Consider the following 9552-nt stretch of genomic DNA (forward strand, 5'->3'; position numbering starts at 1 on the left):
TGGATACAATTCGAACCCAGAGTGCGGCTTCCATGGTCTCTGGGGGCCCGTCATCCACAGACGCTGGCTGACTGAAGGAATGAATTGGTGAATGAATGAATGAATGGCCCAGCCCCAAGCTTGCACACGGAGCTCTTTCCGGGGCGCCTCTCTGCGGGGCTGCCGTCAAAGTGGAGACCTCCCCCTGGGAAGGGGGGGACGCTGGCTCAGACCCACCCGGAGCCTTGGAAGCCGGGGAGCCAACCCCCCGGGGGTCTTGGGGGTGCCCGAGTCTCGCGCAGCAGCTGCCTGCCCTCCCCGTCCGCCTCGCCGGGCCTCCCGTGGCTCCGATCCTGCCGCAGAAGTGGGGCGGCCTTGATTAGGCAGCCAGTGACGGGGAACGCCCCAGTTTGCAGCGGCTGAGTCATCCTGACATCCCTCCCAGGCTGGACCCCACTGGGGGGCTGCTGGGGAGCCCCTGCTGGGTGGGTCCAGCCAATGTGTCAGTGCGGCGCTCTCCCCCCAACAATGCCGTCCGAGGGGTACCACGATTCTCCATTCTGTAGACGAGAACATGGGAAGACAGAAGTGGAGCCCCTCGCCCCCATCACACAGCCGGAGTGGGGATGTGGGCCCCAGGCAGCCCAGTCCAGTGTCCACGCTCTCCCCCTCCGAGGAAGGCAGCTGGGAACCCCAGCATCCACGCAGGGGCCCTCAGGAACCCCAGCGGGTGGACCAGCATCCAAACGACTTCTCGGACAACTGGACAGAGAGCCAGGCCCGTCCCCAGGAGTTAAGACCTCAGGTCTAGCATCCACTGCCCCCCAGGGAGGGAGACTCCTTGCTCTGTCACCTATCTGTGTGCCCTCGTGCCAGAGAAGACGGTTCCTGGGCCTCAGTCTCCCCATCTGCAAAATGGGGCTGCACGCATGACCGCCACATGGACGGTGGGGGGCAGGGCGTGAAGGTTAAACGCGACGGGAATGCTCCCTGCACAGGGCCTGGCACGGGCGCCAAGTCCAAATAAGGCGGAGTGGCTCTTCCATCTCCCCCCCACACCCCCTCATTTGCAGATCACAGGATTAATTACAAGCGGCATTAAATTATACACACACAGACGCATCGACCTCGCCTCCCCAGAACCCCTGAATTTCCACCCACGCAACAGCATGACAATAGAGCAACTTCCCAGCCCCTGTGCACCCGGCCTGCCTCCCTCCGTCCCCGGTTCCCTGGCCTCTAAGCCTCTGGGGCTGCGGCTGGCGGGCCACGTCGGGTCTGGGTGTCGCAGGGCGCGGGCTGCCAACAGCAGTCGCATCCGACACCCGAGGGAGGTCCTGCACCAGAAGCATATCCTGTCCTGGCTGGCTGTGAACCAGTCCTGATCTCAGAGACGAAGAAACAGAGAGGCCAACCAACCTGAGAGTTTACACAGCTCTGGCAGAGTAGGGGTGCAGAAGTCAGGACCCCGAAGCCGGAGGCATGAAAACCTTGTTTCGCAGGCAAGGAGGCTCCCACACAGAGAGGGTAAGGGGCAGAGGTGAGGCCCCGCCCAGGGAGAGAGACAGAAAGGAGAAAACCTGGTGGGGGGAGGGGAGCTGGGATCTGCAGTTCTCGCAGGAGGACAGGACCCTCCTGACCTTCCTAAAAAGGGCTAAGAGCAAAGATTTTAAAAACCAAATATAAAACTCAAAAGCCGCAGACACCTCCCAGGGAGTTCGCGACAATTCTGCCCCTTCAAAAAAAAAAAAAAAAGAAAGAAAGAAAGAAAAAGAAAAAGAAAAAAAAACTGCGATCAAGCCCCAGTTAAAGCATTTTCATGGGCGGAGGTCACTGCAATCCGGAACCCCAAGCTCCGAGACGCCCACCCCCACCCCCGCCCCTGGGGGGGGGGGGAATCCGCGGGAGTGATCAGAGAAACACAAAAGCCAGGCAAGACCCCGGGTGTATTTTCAGGTACAGAATCCCTCTGGCCTCCGCAGGACCCAGGACACCTGGCTCCCGGGGACAGAAGAGGGGGATTCCTGGGAGCTCAGAAGAGCACCCCTACCCCCCAACATCCGGCCTGGCCAGGCCCCCAGGAGGGGCAGGGGCCCCACCATCTCCCCTCGGAGGAGGGCAGGGAAAGGAAAGACAAAAATGAGGCAGTGTGAGAAAAGTCGGGGCCCTGTCCATGAGTCACTCCCGCCCGCTCGTTAATTTTCGCCTTTGCAGAAGTGTAAGCCGATTGATTTTTCATTTTCCCCACGCACAAGCCCCCCCCCACGCTTCTGAAATATCAGCCAGAGACAAGACAGAAATGGTACGTCGGGGTTTTTTTTTTTTTTTTTTTTTCCCTGAGTGTCTTTTCTTTCTTTAAAGAAAAAAAAAAACCCCACATAGTACACCCCATACCTGGAGCTTCTAGAAGGCTAGGAGGGTGACCTTCCCCCCCCCCCCCCCCCCCCCCGGCCCGCAGGCTTGAGAGACCCTGGTGCCAGGACCTCCCGTGCATCTCGGAGCTAGGATGGGCGGGTCTCTGGGCTGTCCCTCCTCCCTGGAACAGGGTGACAAGCCCGGGGACCTCCATGCAGGCCAAGCCCCAGCTTTCTGGTTCCAGACCGCCGCCAGGTGAGGGGACAAAATTTTAAGAACATCTCCTTCCCCCACCCCACCCCCGTATGGGCCACAGTGTGACTCTGTCCACGGACCCATGGCAGGTTTCCCGTGGGATCAGCCTGTGGATCCCAGCCAGGCACGGTCTCGTCCCCTCCTGTCCCCACCAGAGGCTGAGCCACCCTGCCCAGCAGGCAGCTGGGGTCTCCCCAAATACCCCACCCAGGCATCTTTTGCTGTGGAGAAGGACAGAGCAAGGGCAATGTGTGGCCGCTTCGCTGGAGAGGGAGAGGGGCGGCTTCCTTCTCGCCAGTTCTGGGAAACGGGATTGGCCCCCCGCTCACCATGGGAGGAGATGCCAGGAGGCTGTGTTGGGAAGTTGGGGCCCCAGGCACCTCAGCACCCCTGCCTGGGCCCCCTGCCTCCCTCCAGAAGCACAAGACCTCTGGAGGGGGACCACAGCCCGCAACTCGCCCACGGAGCCCACGACACTTCAAGAACCTTCCGCTGGCACCGAATGACTTCACAAATGGAACTAATGCAGCCGGCGCGAGGGGGGGTGGGGGAACCGCTCTCAGTTGAAAACATTAAGCTTTGTCAATTATCCCCCAAACCCGTTGGGTTTATAAATATCCACCTTTATTTTTAGGGTTTTCCTCCTGATCCCCAACTCTCTACACGCCCAGCTCTCTCCCCCCTACGCACGGCGGCTGTACTAAAGTCACGGGCGGCAGGTGAACGCCGCGGGACACCTGGGTGGAAAAGTCACACTGTGCCTTGGAGCGTCAGAAACACCGCCCATCCCTCGTCCCTGGTCCCTCCCGGGCCACCTCGCTGACCATCGTTCTGGCCATTCGGCTGCTGGAGCAATCGGCAGAGCCACAGGTCTCCTGGCACCCCGCTCCAGGACACAGTAGTCCAAGGGGAGCGCTGCACTCCAACCCCTGTGATGCGCTTCTCAGTGCTGACCCGGAAGGCAGGAGGGGAAACTGAGTCACGCCCCGGAAAGTTGAGAAGCGGAAGCCAATCCATCTCCGTCACCGGCCCCGGGTCCGGGGAGCCCCAGGCAGAGCCCCAAGCTCTGTGTGACCCAAAGAAGAAGCAAAGGGGTGAATGGTGGTGGTTCCAGAACCGTCCACGGAGACGCCACAACTAAGTCCCTCACGTCCGGGGAGCTCCTCCCCCGCCCCATACTGGCTCCTCTCACCGTCGTCCACAGCTACATTCCAGTGTTGGGAGAAAAAAGTCTCAAGTCTCCAAGGGTGGCCCAGGGACCTGTGGAGACACCCGGAATCCCGGGGAAAGCAGGCAGAGAAGGGGCTCGGACTCCCGCTGGAGGGGACAGAAACAGAACTACTGGTCCCCAGGCGATGACCTATGTGGACCGCAGGCAGGTGCCTGGCTCTCGGTACCCCTCTCCCTGCAGCCAGCATCTGCCCACCTTAGGGGCCTGGAAGGGATCCTGGGGGGAGGATGGATCCCCCAGGGAGCCCAGCGACCACCCTGGGCAGTGTCCTCCAAGCCCATCCCGGGCCATACCAGAATGCCCCATCCCATCTCCTGCAGGGGGTGGGCAGTGGACCAGGCCATTGCCTCTCCTCTCAGGACAGCCACTGGCAAGACAGCACCAGCCCCCATCACCCCCCGGGGGGCCGATGTCATCGGCTGTGGCGGCGGGAACAGGAAAGCGCATGAGCTCACCAGGCAGGCCGGGTCTCCCGCGACGTTTTGTTTGCCTGAGCCCAATTATACCAAGTCTCAGGGCGATTGAGTATGGCGGGTGGCAACCCCCAGGGGGCTGTGGGGGGCCCAGGCCCCAAGCAGAAGTGCACCGTCATGGTGAAGGTGCCCCCAGGCCCAGGGGATGGGGCAGGACGAAGCTTTCTGGAGAAGAATGGAGACACACGCAGACCGCAGGCAGCAAGAAGCGCTGCGCGGAGGGCATTGTCGGGGGCAGGGGGCTGCCGCCGGAGACTCAGGTCCAAGTCGGTGGGCTCTGGGATGTGGGGGTGGGAAGCAGCCGCCCCAGCCCCAGCTGTCTGCCTTCCGCAGCCAAAGTATCAGCTGGCAGAGGAAGAAGAGAGCTGAGGGACAGAAGGCGGGCAAGATTGGCAGGAGGAGGGGGCACAAAGGAAGGGACCCTGGGAGGGGGAGGGGAGCTATGCAAATGGCAGAATCGACCGAATCCCTCGGCCATTAATAAAAGCTCCAGCAGCAGCAGCGGGAGTAGAGGCGCGGACTGGCTCTCTCTTCTCAAGGGAGGCGGGAGGCAGCTCTGAGGGGGAAGCGGGGTGCCCCAAACAAAAGGAGCCCTTGCCCCCCGCACCCCAGGAACAGTACTGATGGGGGGACATGGAGGGAAAGCTAGGATCCCAGCAGCCAAAGTCTGGGTGGAGGCCACTGGGGGCTCAGAGCAGGTGGGTCCCTGTCCCTGGGACTCCCGGGGACCCTCCAGCTTTGTCCGAGCTTCTTGGAGTGCTAATACACACCCTGGACACCCAGACACCATCCCCCTCTCTTTGCTAGCTCTGTCGGCCAGGCTGGTTTTTCAGGGGTTGGGCCAGTGACAGAAGGGCCCCACGCTCAGAACAGGGACTCCCCCAGACTGAGATGGGGGAACAGGGGAATCCCAGTGGAGCCTTAGAAAGGGGAGGGGAGGTGTCCCCCAGTTGGAGGCGCTGGGGAGGTTTCTTAATTTGGGAGTTGAGGTCCTTAGGGGGTTACTAAATTTGAGGAAGGGACATTCTCAAAAGCTGCCCATTTACAGGGCTACCCGAGGAGAATCTGAGATGGGGGAAGGGTCACTGAGGAGGAGGTTCTAGATGAGGGTGGGTGGGTAGTGCGGACCGAGGCTGAAAAAAAAATCCCAGTTTGCAGAAGGGCTCCCTGATTTGAGAATTCTGGAGAAAAGCAGCTGAAGGGGAGTTCTCCGATTTAGGAGGTTTCGCGGAGGGAAGTGTCCAGGACTTGAGGGGGTGTTAAGGGGGATCCTAAATTTGGGAGAAATTTCCATAAGGAGCAGTGAACTTGGCCGCAACCCGGCCGAAACCCATGCGTCCAGGGCTCCCTAACTCCGGGGGGCTCTCCTCAGGGCACGCCCCCCCCAGCGCCCCCTTCACCGGGTTCCGACGGCTCCGCCCCCCTGGATGACGTCACCTCCCCTCCCCCCCGCCCCTAAGGGGGCTCCCGGGGCGCGCAAAACCCCCGGGGCTGCTGGCTCAAGGGGCGGCTTCCCCTCTCCCGGGATCCCCAAGGGGCCCCCAGCGCCGAGGAGAGGTCGGGTGCCCGGTGCGCGCGTCCGTCTGTCCGCCGGAGTCCCTGGGGCTGGGGGTTGAGCCTCGCCCCGCCTGGGGGGCTGGGAGGGGGCGCCGGGGCCGCAGAAGGGTGGGGCAAGGCCAGGGTGCCGGAGCTGCGGCCCCTTTCCCCAGGGATGGACGAGGCCGGGAGGGCGCTAGGGCGAGACACCGTTGAGCCGGAGGTCTCGGGGGGAAGACAACTGGAGAGCGAAGGCGGCGGGCAGAGCAGCCGCCCTGGGCGCACCGGCCGGTCTGCCCTCGCTCCCACCTGGAGCCACCGGTCCCGGGCTGGTCTCCACTCCGGGGCGCCCGCGAGCCCCCCTCCCCCAGCACAGCGCCCCCTGCCTCCAGGACCCGCCCGGGGAGCCTGGCCGGGAGCCGCCGGGGCCAGCAGCCCCTCCGCACACACGCGCGTCCCCCCTCCGCGCTTCTGCCCCGCCCGCAGCCCCGGGTGGTGCAGCCGGCGGCGCTGGGCAGCTTCCAACGCCGCGCTCCGGGCGATTCCAGCCCAGCCCCCTCCCCCCCGCCGCGGCGAAGCCCCCCCCAGCCCCGCCCGCAGAGCCCTCCCCGCAGCCCCTGCCCGCCCCGGCCCAGCCCCTCGGGGCATTGTTCGGACGCCGCTAGCCAGGCGCCGCGGCTGGGCGTGCAGCCGGCTGCAGCCGGGCACCCTCCGAGCACAATGGCCGTGCAGGCTTTCCCGGCACAAAGCCGGCGCGCTGCCCACTCCGCTGCCTCCGAGACCCCCACTGGAGCGCCTGCAATTTTATTTTAATCGAATTCACGGTTCCCCCCCGCCCTTTACCTGGAGGCTGGCTGGGCTGGGCTCCCCCGGCTCTGCCCCGCTTCACATCCTGGCTGTTGCATGGGATTCGAGCGGAGCCCGAGCGCCAGCGGCTCGCGGCGTGCGCGCGCCGGCCGGGCTGCCGGGCGGGCGGCGCGAGGACACTCACTGCGGCTCGCGCTCCCCTCGCGCCGGATCGCGCGCCCCCCCAGCCGGTGACGTCATCCCTTCCGCCAGCGCCGCCGCCGCCGCCGCCGCCGGCCGGGGGCGGGGCCGGGGCGGGGCCGGCCCGCGCGCGTCACTGCGCAGCCGCGCGGCAGCCACGCCCCCCCCGGCCAATGAGACGGCGCGGGTTGGTCAGGTGGCCCCGGGGCGTTTAAAGGGCCGCGAGAGCACGTGGGGCGCGGGGCTCTGGGCTACGCGGGACGCGTGGGCGGTGGCGTCAGCGCGAGGGACTCCTCCGGCCTCGCTTGCGGGACCCGGGACGCTCGGCGCCTAGGGCGTGGTGCCCGCCGGGCCCTGCATTCGGTCCTGCTCCAGCTCCCCCGGCGCCCTTCGAATGCGTCCATGTTCGCACCCACTGCTGGCCCGCGGGTGCCCACGCCGCACCCGGCCGGCTCGTGACGGTGCCGCCGCCCGCCCCTCCTCACCCGGGGCCCTCGGCTCTGCCCGTCCTTCGCCTGGAATAATGCTCCCCCGGGATCTTTCCCTTGTCCCTAAGATTCCTGCTCCAGCCGCAGCTTCTGGGGAAATCGCTCCCGGCCCCCGCCGCCAGCCGCCCTCCAACCCGTCGTGCGGTTTTTATCCGGGTCCCCCCAGCTGTGTGTGACTCCCGACGGCCCGGGGTCCCCGTGTGGGGAGCGAACGGATGAGGAAGCATTTCCCTCCGAGCGAGCACTCTGCAGACGCCCCACCTCATTGCCGATACCGCTGGCTGGAGTCCGGGCGCATCACCCCAGGAACCCCAGCTCAGGCGCTGACGCGCGGGGCAGGACCCTGAGCCTCAGTTTCCCCACCTGCAAAAGGGGCTTGCCCCTTGGGGGCTCAGTGTCCTGTCTGTGAAAGGGAGCAAGATAAAGAGTGTAAGGGTGTCCTGTTGAGGATACGCTAGCCTGTCGTTGGTGCTTGAAAACGAGAAGAGAAGAAAGAAATGAAGGGGAGGCTTGCCATAGGAGGTCGGAGGGCGCAAAGACCCCGCAAGACCGCACACTTCCGGATGAGTTCTGAACACGCTGGAGGTGTTTTATTTCTCCAAGGTATGTGTTTGGAGACGGCCTTGTGCCCACAAAAGGACACAAGTTTAGAATTTGGGGTTTTTCCTCCAAAATCGTTGATTCATTCATTCCAGGCCAAAGATGCAGATATAAACAAAAGGCATTAACCCCGGGAACAAAATGAGAAGGCGGAAGTCATAAATAGGAGAAGAGAGAGGAAAGAATGAATAATTAAACAAGGAACCTAAATTAAGCTCTGAGTTTCCCAGCGGCCAGTGCAGCGGCCAGGTTCGAGGAGCCTGTTTGGTTCTCCTTCCTAGCTGCATGACCCTGACCTAACCATTGACAGTCTGGCCTTCGTTGTCTCATCCATGCAATGAAGACCCAACCCCATCTTGGTGATGGTTTCTCATACACAGTGGGTACTCCAGCCCTGTGTGCCTGATGAAGGCGGAACGAAATGTGGTTGCCAGTTCTGGAAGGTTAGATATGGCAGGAGCCCCAGCGTTGCCACCTATTAGGGAAGGGACTTTGAACAAGCCACTTGGCCCCTCTGTTGTCATCTGCAAAAGGGGCAACCACATTTACCTCTGAGAGTTCTTGCAACCAACAGAGGCAAGGGCATAAGAGCCAGAGCAGCCTATGCCCAGGAAACCCATCCATTCGGCCCTTCCTTCTGTGTGCGGTGCTAAGCGATGAAGATACAGAAGTGGACAAAACAGGTTAGGAAAATGTTCATGCCTTCCAAGAGTTAACAATCCAGTGAAGGAGATAGATAATATCTCACTTGGGGGGCAAAAAACCCAAGTTCTCCCCGCAGTCTACAAGGTCCTTAATGGCCTGCCCCATCACCTCCCTGTCCTCACCTCCGCCTGTTCCCCTCGCTCACTCTAGTCCGCCCACACCACCTTTTCACTGTTCTTTGCAAATGGCACAGTCCAGCCTCAAGGCCTTTGCACTGGCTGTTCCCTCTGCCTAGGACACTGTTCCTCCACCTCTTCCCAAGGTTGGATCCCCTCATCTTTCAATTCTCCTAGAGACCCTCCCCGCCCCCTGCTCAAGTTCATCATCGTCAGGGTACCAGGTGATTTATTAAAGTTTGGACTGACTTTACATTTTAGTCAGCTTGCTTATCTTTTTCTGTCTCCCCATGTGACCTGTGCCTCCAATTGGCCATCTGTAAATGGGGGACAGGAGTAGCCTCCACCTCCTAGGGTCATTAGGAGGGAAAAATTAGTTACAGCGTGTCAAACACCCGGCACCTTATCTCGAAGAGGGTTTCTTGATAAACGGGGCCATTGTAGATGGGGAAACCAGGGTAGCTAGTTAGATGTCCAGAAAAATCAATAGACCAGGCGAACAGAACACTCTAGTCTGATTCTGTCCCAGCTTTCTGGCAGCTGCAGGAGCTTGACAAGTGTCAGGAAGGTGTTAAGGATTCAGTAACACCAAACCAAGACTTCCCATAAGCCAAAGCTCCAAGAGAACCAGGAGGGAATATTCTCCCCAGCGGCACAGCTTAAGTCTCAAAGCTCCACACTGTGGAAAGCAGTGGGATCGGAGGTGGGGCCTGGCAGGCCCTGGGTCTCTTTCGTGTCTGCGGACCCCAGCACCTGGCATGCTGTGGGTGTGACTCATTGGGTGAAAAGTTCAGCCCATGAGCACTTCCATCTTCTGCCAGCCCACC

The 9552-nt window shown here is 62.0% G+C and overlaps 1 protein-coding gene across 12 annotated transcripts in view; it reads right to left on the minus strand.

Annotated features, from left to right (window-relative positions):
• PTPRS (protein tyrosine phosphatase receptor type S) overlaps positions 1-6840 on the minus strand; it is a 93775-nt gene extending 86935 nt beyond the window's left edge. For 5 of the 12 annotated variants that reach the window (XM_059159577.1, XM_059159579.1, XM_059159576.1 and 2 more), the window contains exon 1: positions 6673-6839. The gene's annotated coding sequence lies outside the window, so the exon portion shown is untranslated. Of the gene's footprint in view, positions 1-6672 lie in introns of all 12 variants that reach the window. The other 7 variants (XM_059159581.1, XM_059159580.1, XM_059159583.1 and 4 more) reach the window with 4 other exon arrangements.
• Between the last annotated feature and the right edge of the window lie 2712 nt (positions 6841-9552).

This window comes from Mustela lutreola, chromosome 2 (genome assembly GCF_030435805.1).
Source record: "Mustela lutreola isolate mMusLut2 chromosome 2, mMusLut2.pri, whole genome shotgun sequence".
NCBI lineage: Eukaryota > Metazoa > Chordata > Mammalia > Carnivora > Mustelidae > Mustela > Mustela lutreola.